The sequence below is a fragment of the Lonchura striata genome, chromosome 1, assembly GCF_050655825.1.
Source record: "Lonchura striata isolate lonStrDom1 chromosome 1, ASM5065582v1, whole genome shotgun sequence".
NCBI lineage: Eukaryota > Metazoa > Chordata > Aves > Passeriformes > Estrildidae > Lonchura > Lonchura striata.
In genome coordinates, this window is record NC_140703.1 from 99,468,160 (window position 1) to 99,479,205 (window position 11,046).

The window sequence follows — 11,046 nt, forward strand, 5'->3', positions numbered from 1 at the left end:
ACACCAATCTCACTGCTGATCTACTAGCACCTGATTAGAGTATGAAAACTGGAGGCATGAAGTGGACATGAAAGGAAAATGCAGGCCCAGCTTTAGCACTGCTAGGGTGTTGGGACATGAGACAGCTTGGGGTCTGAAATTGGAAAATATTTCCAGATTTCATGCTAGGGAAACAGCCAAAGTCATAGCAAGCATCTACAGTTGTAAGTCTGAAAAGGTCTTTTCCCTCCTCACTGTGAGGATCAACTACACTTAGATCCTCCACAGAAAGTATGTTGTTCAGTCTGAAAAATCTCCAAAGACTGACCTGGATCTTCTTTGGATAACCCATCACAGTGCCTAAATACCAGCTGTAGAGTTCTTCATGGAATCTAATGAAACCCAACATTACTGCAAATTGTCTTTTGTTCTATCCTCAGAGATGAAGAACAATTAATTGCTGTCACATTTATAATCATGTCAGTGTTATTTATTCTCTTTTCTAGACAGCAATTCACCAAGCTGAGCTCATGCAACTAGCAGTTTGATATGAAAACCAATGAGTTGCCAGATTTGGGGGTGGCTGCTGGAACTGGATGTGTTCACCTTTTGTTCTTGTATGAAGGCAGCAATGGGCAGCAGCAAAAGCTCAGCTCCTCCTTGGACCTCTGGGTGTAGGCAGATGTACAGAATATTGGTTCATAAGATGCTTGCACAGGACACACTGGGAAGCCAGATTTTCAATAAAATGCACTCAGTTCCTGCAATCGATGTCACATTTCCTTAGTACAATTTTTTGTTTGCTTTCCATTAGTCTTTCTCCAGTTTGTTTCTGTATTTCTTAAAGTATCACCCAGTAAAACTGGCTGCACAATTCACAGGATGGCATTTATCACAGCAGAACAGGGCAAAATGGTTACTTCTCATCCTCTTGTTAATAATACCTTCAGTAATGACTCCCAGAATGGCTTTCACATTTCAGCATTTTGCCTCATCAGCAACTTGTATTCATTTTCTAATTTGTGGTAGCCCACAGATACTCCTGCTGACTGAATTATTCCCCATTTTCTATAAATAAATTATATTTTCTTCTCTGACTATAGAAACTCATGCTTCTTTTGATTCCATTATATCTTCTTGATTTCAGACCAGCTTGCCAGCTAGTGAAATAACTTTCAAATTTAGTTCTACCTCCCTCAGCCTGGGTGTTGTACTGGAAACTTGGCAGATGACACTGACTCCATCAATTAAACTTTTTGGTTTTGCAAGCCCTTTCTAGAGAGCTTTTTGTTTTAATTTTTATTATATTATAGCAATTCTGCATACCAACTTTAAAATGTTTAGGGGGGAATACAGGCCTTTCAGCTGATGGTTCTGCTCAACTGTAATCTTCCATTTTCTCCTTGTGTTTTGTTGCTTTAGTTTTATGTGGCAGAGAAAATGTCTAAATTGGACTCCCATGGTACAGAAACCTATGAATTAAACCTTGAAGGCACATTAGCTTAACCTCCAGAATTAAAATGCAAGCTAACAATTGTAAATCATTTCACTCTCTTTCATTAATGCAAACCAAAGTAATATTGTTGTGCATTCCAGCAATGTGGAATGATACAGGCTAGAACCAACATGGCAGGTCTCTGAAACACCAATGTACCTATGGGGTATTGCTGAAAAATTCCTGAGATTAACAGTTAAACTTACTTCCAAACCCAGGTAACTTTTTAATTAAAGAGAGCCCTCTAGAGCAGATGTAGTGATATCAAAATGCATGCTTTTTCTTACAAGTGTTCCATTCATGCCATAAATGAGGTGAGATTCTAGAATGAAGGATGTCAAGCTTTCAACATTTTGTTTTCTATCAGGTGCATTGCTCTGTTCTCATCATCTTTGTCTGACATATAGATGCATATAATCTTTCCTTCTGACACTTATGTGAGTCCCTCGAAACCATTAAAAACCCACTAAAATATAGAATATTTACAAGTCTAGGTGTGAACTTGTCACTTTTCTGTGTATATCATATACGTTATTCTTTAGGACACACACTTTATTAACACAACTTAAGGCTTATTTATTAAACCAATCATGCACGCTCATTGAGTCCAGTGATTCACATCATGTAAAAACTGAACGTGTTAAGCAACACATGTGCAATAAAAGCAAACAGATCTTTGTAGTCTAAGCTTGCATTAATGGTGGTGGCGTGGCAACATATCAAAGGCAAAATGCAACATGGCCAGAATTTCCCACTGGAGTGTTAAGCAAAGCTGCATAACTTTGAACCCACAACCAATAGGATATCCCAAACCACCTCAGGTACATTGCCATACTTAAGGTAAGAATTCATAACTGACTGCTAATGCCTAAACTCCCCAGCTAAAATTGGATGGAATTTCCCATGAAGGAGGCAACTAAGACATGAAGAGTATAGTAAAGCAACTACTCATTTTACAGAATTAACACAGCAGGAGCATTAATGTTGTTTCATACATAGTGAAATTAAATTTTTCCCAAAAAAATCCACCTCAGGAGGCTGCATCTGAGGTTTTATATGGAATTTTCCAGGCTAGGCAGCTACAAAAGAAAAATGTTGGGAACTCAGCAGCAGGAGCACATGTGTCTCTGGAGGAGCACAGCAGACAAATCATGACACCTTCAAACTGACACCCTGAGCACTCTGCAATCCAGGGCATCACCAAGCAGAGCACTCTCATTGCAATGACTAGAACTGTGCACGAGGGGTCAAAAATGGCCTTTCTTTCATAGCACTGAATGTGAACATTATGAATACTAGAGGAAGCTGAACTTAATATCATGATATCTAATAAAAGCAACTCCTTTTTTTTAATATGCCATCTCCCTAAATCCAGTTTTCAGAGGACCAATACAAGAACACCATTGAGTGAAAATACTAAAGAAAAGAGAGTGCAACTTAACTTGTACCCTCTAACAAACCCTTAAATGGAAGATCTCAATTTGTTCAAATAAAATCCTGAGTATTAACTGATTTACCTAAAAGCAAGTACCAATTATCCCAGTCTTTGTGCATACAATCTTGTGAAAATAGTAACTTTACTAAAAAAAAAAAATCAGCAGAGATTTTAGATGCATATGAAATTGAACATGTGTTACAATCATAGATATAGATAAAGAAACATGCATCTGCCTTTGTACAGGCTTTCAAACTCAAGTATATGTCTAGATACCTTGTTGAACAAAAAATACATTTAATGTGAAAAAATATAAAAATATGGAATCGCACAATATTTGCAGTGAAATATTTGTCTTCCCTTGATTACTTGCTACACCATCAAACCCTAGATTTAATATTAATGTTTTTAATGAAAGAAAAGAAGAGAAAACAGCAGGGAAATACATCCTAAGCAGCTGGTAAACTCAGACCTTAACACAGGTTGCATATTTTTAACGCCTTCCCCTTATGAGTCTCAAAGCAATGTGTATTCCAAAGCTCTAACATTGATAAATGGTTCTGAAACATAAATTGGAATTAACACAGAAAAAGAATAGATTTAAATTATAAGCTTTCATAAATAAGACTATTTACAAGATAACACAAGACTAGAGAATTTGTGGAGGCTTAATTTTTAGCCCAGTTATTTTCTCAGCTTTTTGGAATGAATAAACACACAGGAAGATAGGATAAAAACTTCACATCTTCATCAAAGTCTTTTCATGCTTCACATTTCCCAACCCTTTTAAATAAAATACTTGCATTTTTCCTGTCCTAAACAATTACATTACACAATAGTGAACAAATATACAGATGTCACAGACTTCTAATCCAGAGCAGAGTTTAATGCTCTCTCATCTAAGAAAATGCCTTTTAAGCCATTCCTCAGCTTCACACCCCAGCTTTCTGCCTCCTTCATTTTCATGACTCTTAAGCACTGATGCTCACAGGAGCTGTAATGAATGCAGTGCTAGACCAGAGGCTTCTCATGGGGAACACACCATCTCATTTTTAGCTTGTGGTCATCACAAGCTAAACACTGCAATCATCACAACTGTGTCCTGAAAGTGGCACACCAGAGCCAAGCAAGGCACTGCACTATGGGGACAGCTGCTGGACTAGGAAAGCCCAGACCAGAATAGGAATCATGTTTTTAACTTTAAATTCCAAATGCATTTACCAAAGGCTGAAAGAAGAGAGGCAAGTTATAAAAAAGGTTAAAAAAAATTAGGCAACACACACTTTTGGTGGATCACATGACCTCTGGAGAGAGCATTAGGCAGATGAACTAGGCAGACAGATAAAGATGCCCCTCCTGTAATTCCTTATTATTCATCTTCAAAGCAATATTTTACTTCATGCAATACAGTGAATTCTACAGAAAAAGTGATTTTACCTTGCTCTCTAGACACCCATCTCCATCTTGAGTTATTCTTAGAGCTCTTGCTTAGAGCTCTTCAACTGCAGATGGCAATTTTCAATTAGGTATGTGCTTCAGGGGAAATAAGGAATTTACTAAGGTCACTTAAGGGCAATGAAATCACACATGCCATATAAAATGCTTACACTACAAAATGATAGCATAATGGAATGGTAAAACCTTTAACAAAATCGTAAAGGGAGCATGCAACTAGTACAGCATGTTCCTTTATTATTACAAGCTCTCCAGTTGTGCCTTTGAAAGGTTAGTCTTTTTTTTTCTTTTTTAATTTTATTGAATATGTGTAAACATGATGTACCAAACTGCCTCCTGATAATGTATAAGGGCACTCAGTTTCAAATTATATGCAATTCAGAAATTGAAAGCAAAAATGAGGTGATGGATGCAAGTCAAGCAAGCCTACAAAAAAAGTGCCCTAACTTTGTTTTTAGATTACTAAATTTGGAAAACATTGAAGACGTTAAGTAGGTTCTTTGATTTCTAAACAAAAATTTTATGGTACTATATGCTAAACACATAAAGCACTTTCTGATTTAAAAGTGATTAATTAATAACAGTTCTCATTAATTAATGCATCGGTAACACAACAGGAAGGCAGAAGATAATTTTGATTCATTATCAATATTATCATGTCCAAGTATTCCTGCTTTCCTTCAGTCTTGTTGCAGTTCACAACTAAAGCTGGCCCCACAGGTGTGTGCACAGACTTTGTGTGCTCATTGCCATCACCTGGGTTCCACACATTCATCCTCAAAATACACAGTCCAACACAACACCATTACTGCATTCTGAACATAGCTCTGCCATTAAAATTGACACAAAGGAATCCTTGAATTAATTAAAGAAAAAAAAAAACTTTAAACAGGGCAGAATGCCTTTAGCTCTTTTTTCTTTAATCAGTGAATAAAGCTCATCACCTATTAGCATGGGTTAGAGACCCATGCCTAGGGTAGAAGGCTGACTTGCAGGAATTCAGGCCAGAGAATGGTCATCCAGTCATAGCCACTGGATTTTCTTGTGATTTTAGATGCAGCACAAGGTCTATCCAATATTTTAAATGGGATAAAAATAACTTAAATTTTATTTACTTTGAAATTCTTTTCACACTGTAAACAAGGATAAAACTTCCCTGGGCTATATCTCCCAAGCATCAGCTCTGTCCTGAAAAGAATTTGCTTTTTGTGTATCCAGGCTAATGGAAATTTGTGCCACACCACAGGCACAGCACCAAGCTGAGTTAAAACCCCGGGGCAGACACAGGTTTTAGGCAGGTCCCTCTGATGCTGCAAGCTCTGAAGTCACATCATTACACATCTCCTGTTGGTGGTAGAAGCAAGCACTGTGGCTGAAGGGAGTGAGAGCCAACTCCTTCCCTTGTGTCCCTTGGGAGGGTCACACCCACAGAGCTCACCAAGGGGCAGGTGGGTGCAGCCCTGCCCAGCATGGCCACACATGTGCTGCTCACATCCTGGGACACAGGCAGCTCATGCCAACCCAGGACACACTGTAGAGACTTTGAACCACAATTCTACCTTGCTTGGCACTGGGAAATCAAAAGACCATTAATGATTGCAACATAGCTGGACAAACTGATGGGGGCAATGCAATTTCCTGCAGAGACATGAAAAAGGTGATTTAAGACCAGGTTTCCCTGGAGTCTGCTCTTGGCCTTTAAATTTATGCTTTACTAACAGCCCTGTTAAAAGTAGTTTCTTTTTACTCCTTTTCAATTCAAAATAATAAAGGTATTCCACAAAACCACCAGGATGAGAAGTACAACAAGTGAAATTTATGGTTCTGGTCCACCAGCCTTGCTTTCTTTGTGGCTTCACCACAACCAAAGATGATTAATCACAAGAAACCCATTAGCTTCAGCCCTGAAATAGGTATTTAGGAACTTGCTATGTACTTTGTGGTGTTGAAGCTCCTACAAAAGTCTCTACTGAAACTACTCTAGCTGTCCTGTGTCATTCCCATTAAAACTTCACTTAGCATTTAAAGTCAGGAGTTAACAAAAATCTTACACAGAAATTTATGAGAATCTCTATGAACATAAGTGACTTTTAATTCTTTCTTTATTCTGAGTTAATTTTAAGCAGGTAATACTATATTACTAATCTCAGGGCAACATTAATTCATAAAAATCACAGCTATTTAGAAGAAAGAGGGTTTTAAAATAATAATCATCTTCATTGTAAGCTTCAAACCTCCTAGGACTTTTTCTTTCCCCACTAGGAAAGATGTAGCTACATCTCTCATAATGAATGCATTCACATGCCTGTGCACACATAAATATGAATAACAATGAAAATAAGAGGAAAGTAATTATATATCTCTTAGTCTCTAATGTCAGAAAAAAATCACTCTGAAAATGCACTCTGACTAGTTCTCTGCAACTTTTTTCCTTAGAAGATACTACAAGACAGCAACTGAAAATATTTCTCCCTTCCTAATAATAGAATATACTCCATGGTAATACACCACAATGGCAGAAAACTTAAATAAAGTTCCACAATGAACATGGTACTACTTAACAGTAACTGTCCTGATGGACTGCGTACCAGTATTCTTACAGCTAGAGACCTATCGGAAAATAACTTTGTTTTTCATTATGTCATGACTAAAGTCTTCAGGGAAAAATTTCTCCATCTTTGTGAGGATTTTATTGAAAACTTATTTCAAAAATGTTATCATACTGTGCAAATACTTCCTAAGAAATACAAATCCTTGTTTTGAACTGGGTAATCCCCATTGTAGTAGAACCTGTTTAGCTTACATTTCCTATAACAGTACCTGAAGTTTATTTTTTAACTCACTGCAAAATCTTTAGTGCAACAGGAACTCCCTGTATTGTCACAAACACATTCCAGCTATGCTGATTTAGCTGCATTCACACACATCCAAATAAAACGCACCAAGACCCTAGACATGCTGAAGGACTGCACCTTTTGCAAAATGTACATTTTAAAAGTTAAGAAATACCAAACAACAAACACGTCAAGAACTTCTTTTCCCAGATATACTAAGAAGATAACACCACGGATTTGCAGCGCTTCAGCCAACTGACCAAAGCATCTCAGCTTTATTTCCAGTCTCAGCTCACATCTGTGTTCCATCCGAGCTAGGAAAGTTTGAGAATCTGCAGTAAAACGAAGGTGCATCCGACTTAGGAGCACACGGATTGTCAGACAAGTTACGGAGCTGCCCCGCAGCACCGCCCGCTTCGCTCCGCAGCCCCCATGGAGCTCACACGGCGTTTTGGAGGCAGCGACAGCTGGGAGGGCACACCTCGCTCCGACCCTCTCCGCACCCCCGGGCTGCGAGGATCCGCCTGACGTACCTGCTTCTCCATTTTTCCCCCGGCAGTTCTTCCCCCTTTTCCCGAAGCCGAAGAAGCGGGGACAGCTTCCCCGGGCTGGCGCTGCGCTGCGGCCGCCGGGGGCTGCGCTCGCTGCGCTCCTGCCCCGCCCGCCTCCCGCAGGCACGGACAGCCCTGCCGAGCCCTTTAGGGCGAGCAGGTTTCCTTATATAGGTGAACACCAATTGCATTCCTGGCGACAGAGCCCAACTGGAAGTAAGCTTAATTCAGTTAACTCCGCGGATACCAAACGGGACCGAGTGCCTGAAGTTTGCTTAGCACAGCGTGGTGAAGGGTCTTTAAATGGGAGAACAGTTTCCTTGCAGCAGTTTAGCACCTATGTAGTTATTTCATTACTTAAAGTCATAGCAATACTGAGTACTATGTTTGCGTTACATTAAACACTTGACGACTTTGCAGAACGCTGAGCCTGCATTTTCATCCTAGAAAAGTGGAGGTGACAAAGGTATGTATGTACTACAAAGAAACAAAGATCTGTGCACACACCTTCTAAAAATGTTTAAATAATTCCCATACTATTGAAGTTTTCATACAAAGACTATCATATATCAAGTGTTATGTGAAAAGGTTAGAAAATGAGGATTGCATTACTGATATAAATGAAAAGATGCAGTGTAGGAAAAACTTGTTTTACTTTTTCTAGGTTCTTTTTCTATACAATGTAATAGTTAAGCATTTGGTGACAGATCTGTCTTTGTTAGAGATGTGTGATTACAATATATTAACAGACACACCTAAACAGGGAAACAAATAGAGGAAGTACCAAGAACAAGCCTATGCTGCACTCTACAGAGCAATGACATGTGTATTTCACATATTTTTTTTCATCACTTGGACTGCTCACTACTTGCTAACCTTTTTCTGCAAACACAACTTGTTTGTCTGGAAGAACTTCAGCAGGCAGCTAATTAATTAATTAATTACAGGGAAAATATGTGTCACTTTATTATATTCAGGCAAGATTCACTGTTAGATATGGCTTTTCTACAAGCTAAAACACTGCTGATATGCAGGGGAAATTAGCAAAAAGCAGGATAAGGGAAAAAAGCAACAAAACAAATGATGGAGGAACACAAAAGTATAAGTGAAATTGAGAAAATTTTCAAGATTTGATAAAATTATGAGAGGCTGACTTAAAAAAAATACAATGAGCTCTAAAATATACAATGTTTTTTCATTCTGTCCCCCAGATATATTGTCTATAATTCAAAATGCACAAGAGACAAAAATTTGGCTTCCTGGTGACCTATGGAGTGTTAGAAACACCAGTGTACCACCCAAAAGCTGGAACTTATCATTATCCACTGGACTACAGCATTTCTTATTGCTGCCCAATATATGACTTGAAGATCATTGCATAATATACTGCACAGAAAAGCTATTCCTAATGTCCAGACCTAATGGTTTCAATAATTCTTTAGTTATAATTTTCCTCTTTCCCTGAGGCATAAACATTCAGCCTCATGATACTGAAGGAGATTGGCTTAGAAGTGGAGAAAAATGAAAAACAATACCAATAAAAGTTGTAAGACACTCAATAAATACATCTAAAATAGTCTGTCTCTCTATACAGTGTACAGGGTATCAAGAATATGTGGCCAGAGGCTTGGTGTAATGATCTTCATTTAGTTCTTTTGGGACAGATAACCCACTTGTGGCTCAGCTGCATAAGAAGAGGATCTTGGCCTTGCCAAGTTCATGCTCCTGTGACAAAGCATTTGCACTGGACTATACAGCCAAGTATTCCCTTACCACTGGTGATCTCATGACCAGTTCCTGAATGAGTATCAGGTTTTTTGCATGAGTCAAGCCAATTAAAATTCATCAGATTCCCAAAACTGCAACAACAAAGGAAATTTTAGAGGGCTACTAGGCTAATAGTAGATTAGCTAGTAGATATTACTTAAAGTATGGTTGACCGTCTGTCTTTAGGATAGCACTTTTTCTGTTAGTCAACCCAGACCCACAATAAACATCACATTCATTTATCTAAAATACTCCAATTAAGGATTTCCCACCATTTCTTCAGTGCACATACATATGCTTTACTTACCCTTGTCTCAAGCTGAAAACTCAACTAACTTTCATACTCTACACCTGACATACCCCTTTACCTCCTGACATACCTGTTTACCTCCATCTCTTTACCCAAACATCATATTGAGAATCAGTCAGGGGATCTAGGCTCTTACAGCCAGGCATGAAATCTCTTTCTTTACTTCTTGGCCCCCAAGCTGTGATTTCATTAGAATGCTGCCAAAAGCATGAAAAGTTTCCCTGAGTCCTGCATATGCTACCTTTGTAAGAGAAAATGTGCTTAAACAATACATGTAATAAAATAATCATTTATTCCTCAAACATAAATAAGAATGAAATTTATTTATGTTTGCACTGCATGTCTCTGCTAAAGCATCAACAGCAGTTAATCATAGTAATAGATGTCATAGTTATATCTTTTTTATTTCTGAGTACTTTATTTTTTTAAGAATACTCTATATAATTCTCATGCAATTCAGCTAATTCTTGAAGCTAAGAGTAACTTAGACTTATTATCTCCATTTACTGTTCTGTCACACATATATGTATCTTCATGTAAAGCTAAGACTAATTACGCTGAAACCATCCTCTCCTTTTCTCCAGGAAGAGGTCTGTACAATACAGAATACAAGCAAATTTGAGCTTGTGTTCTGCATCAGAGAGTATAAGAAAAGATATAAGCAGACCTCTAGGATATGTTGGGTTTAATGCTAGGAATTAAGAAATTCATTAGAAATTAATGCAGTGGATGACAAAGAGTAATTTTCTTCACTGCTGTGCTTCAAGCTTCCCCCAGCAAAAGCCCAGCATTGAACAGACACTCTCATTCAGTGTGTCATTAGCTTGTTTCCTGTGCACAATCCATACAAACAGTTTATTGGCATTAGTTTAGACCCTGCTGTTTAGATAGTGACTATTTTGTAAGCCAAATGACTTTTGTCCAGCAGAGCCAAGAATCTTGTTCCTGGGGAGAACCTTGGTTATAGATCAATGTGTTGCTGACTTTTTCTTTACTTACAGTTGCATGCTTTACTAGCTATACTTACTTAATTTCAAAAAGTGGTTTATAAGGAATACTTTCTCTTATGAAAAGACTGATGGATTTTCCCTCTTCCACTTCTGCCCATTTTTTAAATACACAGTCATGTCACTCTTTGTGTTTTTGTACCAGAAATGGAAACCTAGTGTAAATTTTCATGGTGAATTTTGATTGAATAGAATAGGTAAGAGCAGTACACC

General features: G+C 38.1%; 1 protein-coding gene across 2 annotated transcripts in view; it reads right to left on the bottom strand.

Annotated features, from left to right (window-relative positions):
* Positions 1 to 7,896, bottom strand: part of MID1 (midline 1) — a 236,590-nt gene extending 228,694 nt beyond the window's left edge. Inside the window, exon 1 of one of the 2 annotated variants that reach the window (XM_085584459.1) lies at positions 7,732 to 7,896. The gene's annotated coding sequence lies outside the window, so the exon portion shown is untranslated. The remainder of the gene's footprint in view (positions 1 to 7,731) is intronic. The other variant, XM_085584413.1, reaches the window with a different exon arrangement.
* Positions 7,897 to 11,046: the final 3,150 nt, after the last annotated feature.